We start from the raw sequence: 13153 nt of genomic DNA, 5'->3' as shown, positions 1-13153 counted from the left end.
ATCCCTGTGATTCACCTGCTCCCCCTGCCTGCAATCCACGATCTCATCTGGTTGGTGGCCTGTCTCCTTCAAAGTTTATCAAAGCTCACCTTATCTACAATACTTTGACCTGCCTCGTTGGACCTGCAGTCTCTCTCACCAGCTGTACCTCCAGTTTACCATGGACAGCCCTAAACGAGGGAAAATGGTATTCGAGAGACCATGTCTGGTTTTCAAGCTTTCAAAGGAACTTTTTTTTACCTAGATTCACAGTAAATAACACACACACACACTCACATTCACACTTGTCCTTCCTACTTGTGATGCATTCTGTTTACTCAATTTCATTTTAAAAAATGTTAGTCAACTCACTTGATTTCATAAGCTGAAATGGCTGGCAACCCTGGAGTTCGAACAACACTGGCTTAGAGGTTAACGTGCCAGATGGTCAGTGATCTCTCCTTCCTGTGAATACAGAACATTTCTTTGGTGACCACTCTGTCCCTGGCTTATGTGAGTGTGAATGATGGAAACTCAGGGTTGGAAAAGTCCTTAAAAGTCACCTAGTCTCACCACCCACTTGGTGCTTGAATATACCTACTACTTGCAACATTACCAGCTTCTCTTTGAATACCTCCAGTGATGAAGAATTTACTGCCTCCCCAGGCAGCTCATTCCTTCTTTTGGTAAGTTCCACATCTTAGATAAAGTCTTCTTTATATTTAGTGTCCTGGAGACCATATAGAGCAAGTTGAGTCCCTCTTCCACTTGACACCAACTGGAGACAGCTATCATGCCTGCTGGGTCCTCCTTCCCCGATTTTCCTCAGTGGATCCTTTGAGGGGTACTATGTGGTTTCCACTCCTTTTACCTTTGTGGTCCTTCTTCTTGAAGCACTTTGTCAATATCCTTCTTGAAATGTGACATGTGCATGCGACATGTGCAATTGACACATCATTCTAGCACTTTCCTCCTCTTGTTTTACTTTTTCTCATATTGTTCTCTAACTTCTCATGGTTGTATGCTTTGTCTGCCTTACTAAGTCATATCCTTTATATATGGTGACTGCACCTTGTCAGGTGTGACTCTAAAGTAAGAAAGTTTTTTCCCCCAATCAAACACAAGTACATCTGAATGAATGGTGTGCTCTAGGAGCTACATACTTGCTCCAAAGATGCCTCAATCACCAAGTCATCCTTGAGAAATTGTACTCACTCCGGGAGAGAGGGAAGGAGAAACATTTGGAGCAAGGCACACAGGGCTTCCAAGTTCAGGGCTACCTTCGTGAGAAAACAACCTGCACAGTCACACGGAGTCCCATGCTCACCAGGGCCCTGCACTTGGTTTAATGCTCTGCTGTGGTGCTTTGAAATCTTGCTAATGTTTTGTTTGAACTTGTGTTTTATAAGAGAAGTCTGATGGGATAGCGGAGTGTGCACAGGAGTGGAGGAGAAACATGGAAGAAAGGAAAAAGCTTTATATTTAAGTCCATTTAATAGCACATTGTTCCTGCTTTTTGAATAAGGGCTCCCTCATTTGCATTTTGCACTAGGCCCCACAGTTGTGTAATCAATCTCGGGTAGAGTTCTGTTTATGAACCTAGGTGGTAAGCACACAGATGCTTATTTTATTATTATTCCTTAAGTGGTTCGTATATACTCTCCTGAATGTATGAGACTTTTCTCAAGAAAAAGAAAAGGAAACAAGACAGTTAAAAATGCTCTCAGAGCGGTGAGGCTGGTCTTTCTTATGGAAAATGGGTTTCATTTTTAGACGTAGCCAAAAATAATTTAGTGATGAATCTGGTCAATGACTTTGCTGGAAAATGCCACTTTCATTCACAAGTAAAATCATTACTATGACTCATTTTATCATATGGGTCGTACACTAATTCTAAAGAAACTCTTAAAAAAATGCTTTAAACATAGTTTTTATCACACAAACATCACTAGATTGTTTACACGCTTCCAGGTTGACTCTTTGGATTGGATCAGTGATCTTGGAGACGGTGAGTCTTGATGTGATTGTTTAGAAATTAGGCAAATGACTTTAAAGCCATTTCTCCAGACAATCCTTGAACACTGTGACAGCACAATCTTTATTTATTTCACAGTTTGTTCTTCCAAACAATTTAGAGGAAATTCACCATGAAAACCAGCATAAATGCATCTTTTACTGAGAAAGAAACATGTATTTATTATTTGACTCTCTCTTACATGGATAACATGAATGTATGACATAGAGGGTGTCTTAAATCCACACCACACTCCACCTGTAGATTTGAGATATGATTTGAAGATTAAGTTCTCTACTTCTAACTAATAAACACCTTTTGCTCTGCTCTACATGACATTTAGTAGGACTCTCGGTTTTTGCTTGTTTTTTTCTGAGGAATATTAGCCCTGAGCTAACAGCTGCCACCAATCCTCCTCTTTTTGCTGAGGTAGACTGGCCCTGAGCTAACATCTCATGCCCATGAGATGTGCCCATCTTCCTTTACTTTACATGTGGGCTGCTGCCACAGCATGGCTTGCTGAGTGGTGCATAGGTACGCACCCAGATCCAAACCAGCGAACCCCAGGCTGCTGAAGCAGAGTGCACGAACTTAACTGCTCCACCACTGGGCCAGCCCCAGGACTCTAGGCTTTATTTCCTTTCCCTGACAATTTAATCATTCTTGCTTAATAATTTAGATCAGAATGGACAAGCCGGTTCTCACTGTGTCTGAATTCGAATATAATTTCTACCACGTTTAACCTGCAAACCATGCTCTGGGTAACGACTTCCAGCAATGGTAACACAGTGGACATAATTACATGCTAACGGCATTCACGGGCTACATTTGCCGTGATACTGGTTTCCTTTTTTTTTTTTTTTCCTCTTAGAAAAGTACTTTATCTACTGGAAAGGAATTTTTTTTTCTGGTTTCTTATTTTTTCTGGGGGAGGAGTAAAACAGAAGAGTCATTAAGGTTTGAAATAAGGCAGCGCAGCCCTTGAGATTTGCCGTCTCTCTCAAGTACCTCCCTGCTTGGCCAAGTCAGCAGTGGGCCTGGCCCCTCCACCTCGCTGCTCTCCAGGAAGAGAAGCTGTGGAGCTCTGGCATGGTCACCTGGGGGCTGGTCTCCAGGGCTGGAGCCAGGGGTGTGCTGGAGCCAGCTCGTGCCAGCTTGCTAGAACTGATTATGTGCCTCTCTTTCCAATTCCTCATTCAATGACCTCATGCTGATAGCTTGAAATCGGCCATCGTGGGTTTATTTACACTAAGGGAATTAGCAAATACAAAGCTTTTCTTTTTGGAGAGCCTGTTGTTAAATATTCCCAACACACCGCTAGCTGAAGCCCTGAGAGCTGAGCCCAGAGCCCATTAGGAGATGAGGGGCGGCAGCCTTGAGAAGACTGGGCTGACATCCCTTCAGTCATGATTTGGCTGGTCACACTGCAAAAAAATAACCAACACAGGCACCAAATTGCCAGGACTGTTCTAGAAAGCACAAACTAGCAGCCTGACTGATCTTTACAGGCTAAGGGTGAACTGAATTTGTTAAATATTCCTTTCATTTTCCACCCAACTGTTTTGGGAAAAGGTAAGCACTGTTCTGTGTGCAGGCCTGGCCTGTCATGAGAACCAAAAAGATGTCAGCAGGTGTCCCACAGTGAAATTAGGTCCCTTTTTAAATCAAAACCATATGGTCTCTTTTGATATGAGTTATCATTTTTGGTTCTTCTGTGTCTAAACATGAATGAAAAAATAAGAAATTAGATAAAGAACTAAATTTTACTTGAAAAAAGTAAAAGAAAACCTTAATCAGAACTGATATAGAAGAAAAGGATTGCATAGCATTTTTTTATATGTCTTTATCATGTTGTGAAGGTGTGTCCTATATTCACACTTGACTTTCATGGGTTTATATACCCTAGAGGAATGTGTAAATGGAAGCCATGATGAATGATACAAGCACTGTCACCCTTGGTGAATTTGGATGGATGGAATGTCTGCTGCTTAAAGATAAATGTTGAAAAATCCAGGCTAAATGTGTACTGGGTAGTCTGTCCTCGCTGTTATTACCTCTACTGATTGAAGTCTCGGAGTGTTGCTTCCCTTCCAGCTGGCATTATCTGAACAGAGCAGAGAGGATAACGGATTGACTCCAACTAGCAAGATGACACAGACAAAGCAATACCAACAAATGTGTAGTTTTAAGTATTTTTGTCTCTGCAAAAGTAAAATAATTTCTTTTTCTCCTTTCAAGACTAATATCCAGTTTCTAGACTCATTAAACTGTCGTTGACATTTCTGGTCACATCAATTTTATGCACATTTAAAATTGTGAGTATTAAAAAAAATGTCACATGAAATTCCCACTTCACAAATGTCTGGAGATCCTGTTTTATTTCTGTGTGAATATAGATGGAGAAGATTCTGAGCTAACAGCTGTAGGAAGTGTGAGAAATAGGTAGCATTTAATTAAATGTGTTCTGGATGTTTGGGGAAAACATTCTAGGTTTATTCAACATTTAGGCAACTGCCATCTTCGCAAACTACAGCTAATGCTGCTCTCTGGAGAAGAAAGCTCCTAATCCCAGAACTTATTAAATGTTGAATACTTTGTTAAGGAAAGGTTGAGACTGAAAATGTCAACTCTAAAATGTCAGAAAATTCTGGAGTTCTCATGACAATGTTAATTTGCTCTTCTCATGAGGCACTTCAATGTAGTAAAAATGCTGTTCACAGACTGGAAAAATGCAGCTCCCTCTGAGTCATGTTGAGTAAGCTCATCTTAATGAAGTTACAGAGTTCCTCTGTTTCCTGGCTGGACACAGAAAAGACTTCGCTGGTGGTGTAGACCAAGAAAAAGAAGCAGGTGGAATGTATAGTTAGGAAGCACCAAGAGGGGAGAAATGCTCTTGGAAGCGCTCTGAGCTCGAAAGGGCCATGGCCAGCCATGATTGTTTTATCATGAAGGGTAATGGCAATTGGATTGTATGACAGCCCCACCCACTGGGAAGAAGGTGTCCTTGGGACTTTAAGGGGCTTGAAATCCTGGCAGGATTGTGCGACGATGGGGCTTGGAGCTCGAGTTCTACAGTCTGCCTTAATGGACTAAATCTCAAAGCTTTTGCTAAACTGTCCTTAATCCCTTACTGGCTCCTGAAGCTATAGCCAATGTCATTGATTTCAGATCTATTCTTTTGTGCTGCTTCCAGTAGACCATTAATGTAAAACTGCTAAAAATGGCACTCAGGTCAATTGCTAAATCTAAAATAACTCTTGCATATTTGCATTATAGCAAATATCTCAAAACTGTCCTGGGCAGGGTAAGTGCCCACGTCCCCAGGATTGAGTCTAGGTTGACTCCCTGGTCCTGGCTGGCTAACTGTATGATCCTGGACCCATTGTTTAAATCTCTGACTTGGATCTCATGTGAAATAGGGACAGTAATACCTAGTCCATATTTTTTTGTCTGTGTCAAGTTGAATAAAATAATGCATTCTAAATACTTAATCACATATCTGGACTAAGACATTATGATTTATTTACTTAGATGCCCTCTCTCTCCTACTCCAGGTTCCCTTCTTCCTGGCTAGGTAGACATATTGTTCCAAAAAGGATTTAAAAAGGGATGCTTCCTGCTCTTCCTAACTCCAGATTCCTTGTTTGTCTACCTTGTCTCGGGAGAACAAGAAATGCTGTTAAGGTGATGTGCAATTGGCTGATGTCCTTTGCAGCTCAAGACGTCCCAACTGTGACATGCTGAATCTGTAAAGAATTTTGATTAGAATCCTGTCCAAGCCACTGTCAGCAGCTGTTGGTTTGAGGTATATTCCTTAGGGAACGAATCAGAGGCATTCCACAGACCAAGGCAGTGATTCTCTACCATCGCTGCACACCGTGATCCCCTGGAAACCTCTAAAAATATTGATGCTTGTAAGGATCAAAAGCCTTTAAAAATTTCATACCATTTGACTCAGAAATTCCACTTCTAGGAATCCATCTATTCTAAGAAAGTAGAGGTGTGGGCAAAGATATATGCCAAAAGCATCTTGTGTATTCTTTTTTTTTTTTCCTGAGGAAGATTCACCCTGAGCTAACATCTGTCACCAATCATCCTCTTTTTTCTCCTTGAGGAAGATTAGCCCTGAGCTAACATCTGTGCCAATCTTCTACTTTGTATGTGGGTCACTGGCACAGCATGGCTGATGAGTGGCGTAGGTCTGTGCCTGGGATCTGAACCCGCAAACCTGGGTCACTGAAGTGGAGCGTGCTGAACTTAACTACTAGGCCATGGGGCTGGGCCCTCATGTATTTTTTTTTAAAGCATCTTCCAAGTCCAATTAAAGGAATTGGGAATGGTTAAATAAAATATGATATATCCATAAATGATTGCAGATCCATTAAAAATTACACTTATGCTATGATATTAGAAGTCAGGATATTATTACCTTAGGGTTAGTGACTTGGCATCGGTATAGTATAGGTACAGGTATATAGGTATCTAGACTGGGTCAGCTATAAGTATAGGTCTAGTGCCTGGGACGGGACGTAGAGGGGGTGTGAGGGGGGCTTGTGGGGTGCTGGTAATATTTAATTTCTTTACCTGGGTGCCCATTAGACAAGTGTGTTCATTTAAAAAAATTTTTTTTTCAATTCAAAAAGCTGTATTCTTTTGATATATGCACTTTAAAAAAATTGTGGTAAAATACACATAACATAAAACTTTACTAACTTAACCATTTTAAAGTATATGGATCCATAATATTAAGTGCAGTCAGGTACCACATAACGACATTTTGATTGATAATGTTTTGATCGACAGTGGACTACACATACGACAGTGGCCTCATAAGACTAGGACCATATAGCCTAGTTGTGTAGTAGGCTGTACCATCTAGGTTTATGTAAGCACACTCTATGAAGTTCAAACAATGACAAAATCACCTAACAACACATTTATCAGAACGTATCCCCATCAGTAAGCAATCATGACTATACGCTCATATTGTTGTACAACCAATCTCCAGAACACTTTTCATCTTGCAAAACTGAAACTCTATACCCATTAAACAATAACTCCCCATTTGCCCCTCCCCTCAGCCCCGGGCACACACCACTCTACTTTCTATCTCTATGAATTTGACTACTCTAGGTACCTATAAGTGGGATTATTAGCAGTATTTGTCTCTTTTTGTGACTGGATTATTTCACTTAGTATAATGTCAAGGTTCATCATGTTGTAGCATATGTCAGAAATTCCTTTCTTTTTAAGGCTGAATAATATTCCATTGTATAGATATACCATATTTTGTTTATGTATTCATTCATCAATGGACACTTAGGGTACTTCCACCTTTGGGCAATTGGGAATAATGCTGCTCTGAACATGAGTGTACAAGTATCTCTTCAAGACCCTGCTTTCAATTCTTTTGGATATATTACCAGAAATAGAATTGCTGGAGATAGAGGAACTCTTTATATATATGTTATACTTCAATAAAAATTTAACTTAAAAAAATACTGATGCCTACCTTTCACCCCTAGGGGTTTTCATTAAATGGCCTGGGGTCAGTCTGGGCATTCAAATTTGTTAAGCCTTCGCAGGGGATTCTAACATGCAGCCAAGATTGTGAACCCCTGACCCAAGAGATTCACTTAGTGCATTCTTGCACACAGCTTGCAGAGAGCTGTGCAGAAGCAGGCATCAGGGGCTAGTGTATCCATTCTTCATGCCAACCTTTGCTATCCCTTCAATCTTTGAACTTAGGGTTGTTCTAAGTTAAATGATGACTTGGACCAGGATGGTATGTCAGTCAATGCTTGTGCTTCCATCAGTTGCAGGCAGGAGAGATGGCACACCTGGGTCTTCATTTCTGCCTTTGCCAGAGTGAGTGGACAGGGCTGGTGTTTCTACCCACAGAACAAGTAGATGGGTGCCTTCATGATGAGACTGATGGAACAGCCGGATGGCCTCCCAAATACACAGACACAAAATATTTCTCCCTGTACCTTCCCAAAAGGCTTCATTTCCTTTTTCGTATGATTTAAGATCTTGCCAATAAGTGACTGACCAAATGACCTTGGAAGGTTATATGTGGACTATAAGCCATTCAAACCATATTGCAAATTAGTTCAAACAGATGCTTTTCAATAATATAGCTGTGATGTCAGGACATGAAAGCAAGGGTTTTCAGTCTCAGTCCTGGTGACACTTTGGGCTGGACAATTCTTTGATATAGGGAGCTGTCCTGTGCCTTGTAGGATGTTAGCAACACCTCTGGCCTCTAACCGCAGGAGACACCCATAGCACTCCAGTCCCCAGTTGGAATCGCCAAAAATGTCTCCAGACATTGACAAATGTCTCCTTGGGCACAAAATCTCCCCCAGTGGAGAACCACTGTATTGAAGGAATGGGAATTTTGATGGAAGAAGAGAGAAAGAGGAGATTTTGCAACATAGGACAGAGGAGGCCAAGCCTGGGAAAGGTTGGGTGGGAGGGTGTTGATATCCTCTTACTCCTCATGATCCACTTGTGTCTCAGCCCCAGGAAAGCCTCCTTACTGTTCTGGGGTGAGAGACAGGGGCACCATGTGGAATGGGGGGTCACTAAAGACAAAGCTCTTCTGGATAAAATGGTGCCTTGAGCCTCCACAGAACTGTGTGCCCTCTGGCACCCGACTGGTCTCCTCTCTGCTCCCTTAGTGCCTCCAAAATGTGAAACCTTGTGAAATTAGGGTTTATTTATGGGAAACATCCTGCCCCACCTCCTCCCCCTAAGAGATATTTCCAGCTTTTCACAGTGACAAAGCTACCTCTTGTAAATGCCATAAATATGGATTGTTCATTGACACATCATATCATTTATCACACATGAGACCATAATACACATTCTCAAAGTTCTTGAATTCTAATCCGCCCTAATTCTAAAGGACTCTGTGTTGCTGAAGTGGAGGCATTTTTAGGTACACAGAAGGCAGGCGGAGGAGCATTGCTGGCTGAATGCCGAGGCTCTGCTTTCCAGAGTGACCTGGGACCTCTGTTTCTGCTTTTGGAGAAGAGTGAAGTCCCTTCCAGTCTTCCAGTTACCCTCCTTGCTCTCAGGTCCTTTTCTCACCTTGGAGCTTGAATCTTCAAGGCTGTTTCCAAGACATTCTCTAACTGACAGGGTGTGTTTTATGCCTTTTTTCCTTCCATTTTGTTCTGTTCACCTGAGGCTTCTGCTTTATTCAGGTTATGGGACCCCAAGCCCCTCTCTTGGTGAGGAATATGCAGCCACCACTTTCTCCTGCAGGCAGGGGAGCCAGCACAGCTGTGGATGCAGACACCGTCCCCACCGCCTGAGCCTTCTCTGTGCCCTGCTCCACCCAGCTCAGCTTATGACCCTAATGGGGCAGCCATTTTGCAATGAAAGACACTGAGTAAACAAAGCACCGGCCCGGGAGATTGGCTCAGATTTAACAGAGGATGTGTGCAGGCTTTCAGTGCTCCTCGGCCCACAAGCTTTAACCACTGTACAAACTGATTTGGAACACTGAAGCCCAACTGTTTGTTTAGTGCCTTTATTGACTCAATTCCCGCCTCTAAGGCAGGTGGCCTCGGCCAGCCACTCAGTCATTGTTCTGACTCGGTTCTCCTCAGTGACATGGTGGCCTCCCTGTTGAGAGTTCCTTTCTTTATTTCGTTTTCTGGTTCTTGAAAAGCTGGGCAATTAACTCACACTGAAGGTGTAGTCTTTCATTTGTAACATGGCCTAATTCACTCAGTCAGAATTTTCAGCTCCAAATTGGGTTTGTTGCGTAATGGAGACTTTTCTACTTTCCTCCTGGAAAGCGAAGGGCTGATTTCCTGGGTGACCGAGAGAAGTGTTGTCACTGTTCTGGTATATTAACTCTTTCTGACCCCGGGGCCTCACTTGTAAATGGCTTCCTAAGTGCCCTAATGTATAATTAAGATGGACGGAAAAGCTTCTGCAAACCTCCCACAGCGCCAGGCTCCACTGTGAGAGCTACTGATTTGGTCCAAAGTGAAAGACACAGGGTTACTTTATTCATTGTTCATTGGAACAATAATATCATTTATTGAGCATATATTTTGTGCAAAGTACTATGCCTCGTACTGTTTTTTTTTAGATGCATTGTTTCCTTTGATCTTCACTACAAACTTGTGCTGGGTATTATTGCTCTTTTTTATCAGACAGGGAAACCGAGGACAGAACAGTTAAGTAGCTTGCCCACAGTCCCTCAGCGTCTGGAGGCAGAGCGTGGGAATTTGAACCCAAGTCTGTTTGAAAGCGTGTGCTACTCCCTCTCCAGCACCTGACCACTTCCCTCTTCACTCCACTCATCTAGGAGAAAAGGAAAACCCAGAAGACCCCAGGCAGGGGCAGCACTCACACAGAGCGGTCCAGGCAGCTGGGCCAGCAGGGCAGACTGGGGTTGCTACGTCCCACCTATCAGAGTCCACTTGGCAACTTCTCCCAGTGGCGCGGAGCTGACGTCCTCTCTTTTCCGTTCCTGGAGGTGTCCTTGGGCAACTTCCTCAAGCTGTCTCATCAGAGGGCAGAGCTCACAGATCACTCACTTGATCTTGCTGCCAGTAAAGGAAGTTGGGAGCAGCACACAGACTCACACTTTCACACACACACATGCAACACGAACACACAAGCACACTCACCTGTGTCACTCAAACATACACACATTTTCATTCAGACACACACAGGTACACACTCGGACATTCACACTAGCATGCACACACATACATGCACATGCATTCATACCCATATTCCCACACGTGTGTACACATTCACTCAGACACGCTCACACACATCCACACACATCCGCCTTCAATACAGTCACTCACACACTCATGCACGTGTACACCTCTCACTTCCTGCAAAGAAGCTGAGTACACACTGTGGGGCAAGGTCAGGAGGCCAGCATCCAGTATAATACACTGCCGGAGGGGGTTTACTGTGGCATTTTGTGACTCCAAAGCCACTTGAAATAATTAGAGAGCTTACAGCAGGGACACTGGCTTGTTTTAAGGAAATTTGGTCCACGTCCTAACTTTAGTTGCCCCCAGTCTTCATGAGTCAGGTTTTTGGCACTGGGCCCTTTGCTCAGAGTATACACTGGAGCCTCACATACTAGCTCTGTGACCTTGGGCAGGTAGCTTAACTTCTCTCTGCCTCCATGTCCTCATCTGTAAAATGGGGATAATAATAGTGCTTGCCTTATAGAGAATTATGAGTGCCAACAGCTAATCCAGGTCAAGCTCATGGACCAGGGCATGCTCCATGACAGTGGGCTGTCAATGGCTTGGGTCTGCTCTCCATCATTAACCAGAGAGAATGGTATTAAAGGCGGACATCAATTGGAGATTTTAATATGCAAGTGAGAACCAAGGAAAGTTGGACCAAGTTTTAAGGGCTTGCTGCAGTCTGGAAGCCTTTATCCTCGAAAAGCTGCGGGGCAGGGGAGAATGTTTCCTTTCTCAATCTCGGAGTGTCCTTGGCTCCCTTAGGCTAGTGAGTGATAAAGTCAGTCCCCTGGGTCAGACAGGCAGCATCTCAGACTGCTGGAAAGGCCAGATTTGTGCCTTACTGCCCCCTCAGTTAAATCAACCCTCATCTTGTGAAAATTTTGCTAAACTTTTACAGAAGGAGCCATGCAACAAATAAGAAGTTTATTTTCATGCTCAGCTTACTTAGACTAGGTTTACTAAGTAGGTAGAGTCTAAGAATTAGCACATTTAATCTGCAATCGCAAGACGTCGCCTCTTAAAAATATAGAAGAAACTGAAAAGATTTTAATTAAGAGTGTTTAGACCAATGAGACACTATTTTGTTCTATTTCTTTCCTTTGACCAGTTCCAGGAACATTTTTCAAAGCTTCCACGTCTTCGCTATCCCAGTCCCCTTGCTGTTCCCGTGTGCTCGTCTCCTCAGCCCCGCAGTTTGTTGCTTTGGCAGTAACTCTGGGTCGTACCTGCTCGTCCCTTCTTTTGCTCTGTGATGGTCTGCATCTTGGTTCCATCTTTCACTCAGAAAGTCCCCACAGGGGACTAGAGGCTGTTCCTGTCCTTTCCATCGGGCCTCCCCGCTCAGGCCCATGCTTGATCAGAAAGGCACTATTTGCCTTAGAATTCCAACTATTTCGTTATCAGAGCTCATCTCATCCAAAGAACGACCAGAAAGAGGCTGTTTTACCGTCTCCCAAAGCACGTGTTCGTCTCGCTCCTTCACCACAGATATGAATGGAAATTCCCCAAACAATTTTCCTTTGTAATTTGTTTTTGGTTTAAGTTTGCACCATGTTGACAAAATAATCTCTATCTAGAGACTCGCTGGATGATATTCACTTCACACCAGTAACAGTTACTTGGGAGGTGGCATTGACCCTTATTTTATTTAATGCGTTTTATTTAATGTGTTGATTTCTGCTTTGTACTGTTCTGTATCGATGGACTTAAAAATGAACATACATCACATCATTTTTATAAGAAAGAAAGCCGTTTTAAGAAGGAATTTTTAAAACCATGTACACAGCAATAAGGCTATACTTTTTTCAAATGCTTTGAAATGCACAATTTTTTCTGAAGTCGTTTCTGAACACCTTGCTCAGCTGGCCAGTTCAGCAGCATTTCTTTCCGAGCTCTGTTCAAGGCAGGTTTTGAGGTGAACAGAAAGTTGTTATGAACATGAAGCTAACATGTTCCTTCATTTTCGAAGGCCTAGTTAAATTATCTCAACTCATAAAACTTTTGTAAAATGCACCTTACGGGTAAATCTTTTTTCAGGCATTTTTTTTGTCAAACTTCTCTAAAGACAACCAAAATGGTGAGTCAGGAAAAGAGTGTTCAGGGGTTACATTGTGTGGGATCTTCTCGCACCTTTTTAAAAAGAAAAGGGGTCGTTCTATAAATAAATGCCAGCTTGCCCTTGGTGAGCATCAACAGCTACACTTCGCATATACCTCCTTGGGGTTGATTTCAACTTTTAATTGAAGTCTAGCTTCTTTAATCCAAACTCAGGAGTGTGAAATTCATCTACTTTTGCATATAATTGTAGATAATTCACTTTCTTTGCTGTATAGTATTCTATTGTGTGAAGATATTATGATTTATTTATCCATTCTGCTGTGGATGATTATTGGAGCAGTTTACGGTTTTAAGTTATTAT

This window comes from Equus quagga, chromosome 16, assembly GCF_021613505.1.
Source record: "Equus quagga isolate Etosha38 chromosome 16, UCLA_HA_Equagga_1.0, whole genome shotgun sequence".
NCBI lineage: Eukaryota > Metazoa > Chordata > Mammalia > Perissodactyla > Equidae > Equus > Equus quagga.
The sequence above is the reverse complement of the archived record's forward strand: the minus strand, read 5'-3'. Positions refer to the sequence as shown.